At 42.3% G+C, this 4935-nt stretch overlaps 1 long non-coding RNA gene across 1 annotated transcript; it reads right to left on the bottom strand.

The window, feature by feature from the left end:
• Nucleotides 1–211: 211 nt before the first annotated feature.
• Nucleotides 212–1614, bottom strand: LOC148316082 (uncharacterized). The gene is made up of 3 exons (XR_015840375.1): nt 1495–1614; nt 724–887; nt 212–380 (listed from the first exon to the last, which is right to left on the bottom strand). It is a non-coding gene; the product is annotated as an uncharacterized LOC148316082 (long non-coding RNA).
• Nucleotides 1615–4935: the final 3321 nt, after the last annotated feature.

The raw sequence follows: 4935 nt of genomic DNA on the forward strand, positions 1-4935 counted from the left end.
AACTTTGACTCAGACCCACAAATTTGAATTACAGATAGTGGACAATGGAGAACTCCCCCAGTCAGTCAGCATGTTCAACTTCCATAGAAACCTCACATACATTTATTAGATTGCCAAACTAATTGGAAACTACATCACCAGAACACCACAAGTGGGCTCTGTTATTGTACTTAAAGATGCATCTTACAAACCTGTGTTCTCCAAGGCCAGCTGGTCCATAGTCTTAAGTTATTTCTTCGCCAACATCAATGTCTCGGAGCGCAAACAGACAGAGGTGTGGTCTGTCCTCTGTTGTCATCTTCTTCATTTTACAGTTGGGGTGCATGTGGTCATCATTAACCAGTCTTCCCAGACTGCCATCTTCTTGAGCTGCATCAACACTTAAAATAGATTAAAAAAAAAAAAAAACAATTATTCAATCAATGTCAGAAATTAATCTTTGAGACAATCTTGTGTACACAAAACATAAAAATAGGAAATCCACAATTTTTAAATCTAAATCAAATCATACAAGAAATTTCTATTGGAATCAGACCCTATTAACAGCTTGTCTTTGAGACTTCATGATCTATATTTTCATTTGTACAGATTCAACGCATGAATAAAAGTAATTATACATTTTTGCTTAGAGAATGATTTTTCCCCTAACACTTATGGGATGAGTATGTGTTTATTTTTTTAAATAAAAACAAAAATAAGATAACATCTCAATCTTTGCCTCACCTCCAAGTTTTTTCTTGCCGGCGGAAGTCAAACAAAAAGACAGTGCCTCTTCCATCCATCTTCCTGCGTTGAGATTCATCAGAATCTATCAATTTTCCTCTGTACTCCATAATAAAGAATAAAGTCGTCTTTCCTGAAAGGGGCCTTGGTAAATACTCCTCGACCTAGTTAACAGGGAAATCAAGTTAGCTTCGTCATATTTTTAAGCACACAAATAAGGAGTCATCATATTCATTTGTGCCACTATACTAATGTAGGGTGGTTTGAAACATTGCTTCTTGTGAGGGATAGAGCAGAGCCCTTCTTTATGATTTTAAAGGAACAGACCAGCCAAAATTCATTTTCCAGCATTGCATTAGCCAGTATGTATTAGGACTGAAAGTACAAATGTCAATTGCACCTGGTTACGTAAAAAAAAAACTTTAAGATTATTTAGTTTCAAAACAATGACATACACTGTACACAGTCATATTGGATCGCGTCACGTGATCTCTGTGACGTATTACGTGCTTTACACTAGACTATCAATATCGGACTTGTTCACCGGTCTATTGTGGTATAAAAATGCCGGAGGGCGTCATCAAGTACAGCCTTAATTTAGATAGAACTCCTACCATCAGGTTTCACACTCACTGAAATAACTTGAAACTGACAAAAGTGGCAAAAGAAAAGGTCAAGACACTCTTAATGTAAAATAACCACTTAAAAAACGATGTCAGCTTGGTTATCAGAAAACAATAATATATCTTAGCAAAAGCGTTAACTTCATACCTTTAAATTAGTTTATATACTTCGCTTCTAACTCTGCAGTCTTGTCCAGACCCTTGACTGCATGTTCAATAGTATCCTGCTTTGGGGACTTCCTGCATCTCAGGGAAGGCATTGTTTATTCTATAAAGAAAAAAGACAGTATTGTGTTGAGAATTATTAATACTATGGGCTAAATGGAGTTTTAACAATATTAGTGTAAGAAAAATAAATTATAAATTAAAAAAATATCAATTCCTCCATCCCAATTAACGATTTCAACCATAATAGTTTATATTGAAGTTTAAACAGACACAGACAGATTTATGCAGTGTGACTACAAAAATCTTACCAAAATTGCATTCACAGTAACCTTTGCTTTAAGAATCATGTAATTAACCAGTGAACATCGTGTCTTACACAAAAATTAATGACAGAAATTATCATGGTACTTGCATTCTGTGGTTCTATAACAAAAGTGCAAGCTGTTAGCTCCGCAAAGCTAACGCAACAAGCTAGCGTCCCTCGTGCTCACATTCAATGCAAACCTGACCACCGGATGACAATACGCGTCGGTTTAGTTCTTTAAATGAGTAAAAGCACCATGACGTTTTATAATTATTCAATGCTTAACTGGAGCTCGTCAATTATGTCGATGTAGGAGCACATGTTTGCTAGGCCAGTGTTGTAGGCCCACATCCATGGTGCTACTTTGTATAGTGTTTTCCACACAACTATCTCTAACTATGAACAAATGCACTCGACGCATGTTTTGAAAAAAAACCAACGAAAAACACTTACCTCTCCGTTTCAACAGCAGTTCGAACTTCGAAGTGGTGATATTCTCCAGCGTTAAGCACCTGCTCGAACTGCGAATAGGTCAAATTCAACAGCGTCTTTTTTCTGTCTTAATAAGGACGCGATGAGAGGAGGAGCGCTTGCCTTTTCGTCAGCACGCCCCGCGCGGGTGGTGCTGCTTTATCACTCTCTATCTGTGCCCGCCCGCCGGCACGTCGATAGAAAAATAATATTCCTTCAAACATTACTTTCATCTTCTTAACGTTTTGTAGTGAATTTAACAGGTTCACCACTTTTTTCAAATACACCAATGGAAAACAGGTCTTAATTGAGGAAACATACAAAGAGCGTCTCACAAACACCTGATGATGAGCAATGTAATTTGATCACGTTTTTTGTCACTGCCTGGACGTTGGGTTCACTGGCCTGGTGGCAGTGGCTTGTAGACACTGTCACTGAGTGGGAACGGATCTCAAGGTGGGTCAAACTAACCCAAGCAGTGGATCGGTCCGTTTTTTAAATTTATTAATTTTTTTATTTTATGTATTTATTTATTATTTAATACAAGGGCTTCGGCTCACTACCAGTGGGCGGGACCAAAGAATTTGGGTTTCCTTTGAGCTAGGAGGCAGTCAAAGGCAGTCCAATCCCCGGCAACATAAAGCGCCTAGCTCTGGGGACATGGAATGTCATTTCTCTGGTAGGGAATGAACCCGAGCTGGTGTGTGACTAGACCAGTGGTTCTCAATTATTTCCTGTCATGCCCCCCCTACCAAGAAGAAAACGATTCGCACCCCCCCACCACAATTTTCTTTTACATTTCGTACTAATGTACATGTTCTTTGCATATTAATGTTAGATTGTCAATAAAATATCTTACCTTAACAAAGCTAAATTGATAAAAATAAAATATCATTTTGAGAACGACTATTGTGAGGATCTCGAAACTCAGTACTCTGTGGTGCTAATATTGATGAGATGATAAATATGTTGAAGCCACAGAACAAAAAGATTAGATATTGTTTGGAAATTAATGACGTACATAAAGGAATATCAGCCTTGATTGGAGTACATTACTGCATTTAAATTTTTAATAAAAATGAAACAATTATTGATGTTATGACCACTATGAAGAATTTAAAAAACAATATATAGGGATAATTATAGTTTTCATTTTGTTATGTGTAGTCTGTTCATGTTGCATTATTTTTATGACAAAGACGATGGTTAATCGTAGGTTTGTTGCCCAAATGTACCATTACAACCTGATTAATGTTGAGAATGACGAACTCAAACTGGACACTGAAACGTAAAAACACATGGACTTCTTGCCCCTGTCCTCACACGTGCACACACACACACACCATACACGAAGATCCGGGAGGTAAGGACGGCTGTCCTACAGGATGCGGATGGAAGAACAACTGCAGCGGAACAATGCCAGGGATGTCTGGAGGGGCCTGAAGACCATCTCAGGCCACGGACAAGCAGGTAAGACCCAGAAGGGGGGGGGGGCTTCAGTGGGCAAATGAGTTGAACCTATTTTTCAATAGGTTTGATCAAATGTCTGACCCCGCTCAGGCTTCCCTGATGCAGCCCCCACCCACCCCTCCTGCCACTGCGAACAAGACCCTCTCTCCCCCTCTCTCGCCCCTCTCTCTCTCCACAGGCTCCAGTTCCCAGCCTCATCAGACAACCACCACTTCCTCCTGCTCAGCCTTGTTCCTCACAACATCTCAGGTGAAGAACCAGCTGAGGAAGATGAAGGCGAGGAAGGCGGCAGGCCCAGATGGGATCAGCTCCCAGCTCCTCAAATCCTGCGCAGACCAGCTGTGTGGAATCGTCCAGCACATGTTCAACCTGAGCTTGAAGCTGGGCAGAGTCCCCCAGCTGTGGAAAACATCCTGCCTGGTTCCGGTTCCAAAGACACCCCATCCGAAGGAGCTCAACAACTTCAGACCAGTGCCGCTGACGTCTCATCTGATGAAGACCCTGGAGAGACTGGTCCTCGTCCATCTGCGCCCCCTGGTCAGCTCCTCAATGGACCCACTCCAATTTGCATACCAGCCTGGCATCAGTGTGGATGATGCCATCATCTACCTGCTCCACACTTCACTCTTCCACCTGGAGAAGGCGGGGGGCACGGTGAGGATCATGTTCTTTGATTTCTCAAGTGCTTTCAACACCATCCAGCCCGCCTTATTGGGAGACAAGCTGGAGCAGGCGGGAGTGGCCCACCACCTCATCACATGGATTCACAACTACCTCACAAACCGGCCACAGTACGTGAGAACACAGGACTGTGTGTCTGACGTGCTCCTCTGCAGCACGGGAGCGCCGCAGGGAACTGTGCTGGCTCCCTTCCTGTTCACCCTCTACACCTCGGACTACAAATACAATTCCACAACCTGTCACCTGCAGAAGTTCTCTGATGACTCTGCGATTGTCGGCCTCATCACTGACGATGACGATCGGGAGTACAGAGGGGTTACGCAGGGGTTCGTGGACTGGTGTCAGCAGAACCGCCTCCAAATCAACGCTGGGAAATCCAAAGAGCTGGTGGTGGATTTCCGCAAGCGTCGGCACTCTCCACCTGCACCAGTGAATATCCAGGGAACAGACATTGAGAGGGTCTCAACTTACAAGTACCTGGGTGTTCATCTGAAC

The sequence above is a fragment of the Idiotropiscis lumnitzeri genome, unplaced genomic scaffold (genome assembly GCF_059441095.1).
Source record: "Idiotropiscis lumnitzeri isolate Australia: NSW breed Sydney's pygmy pipehorse unplaced genomic scaffold, RoL_Ilum_1.0 HiC_scaffold_23, whole genome shotgun sequence".
Classification (NCBI taxonomy): Eukaryota; Metazoa; Chordata; class Actinopteri; order Syngnathiformes; family Syngnathidae; genus Idiotropiscis; species Idiotropiscis lumnitzeri.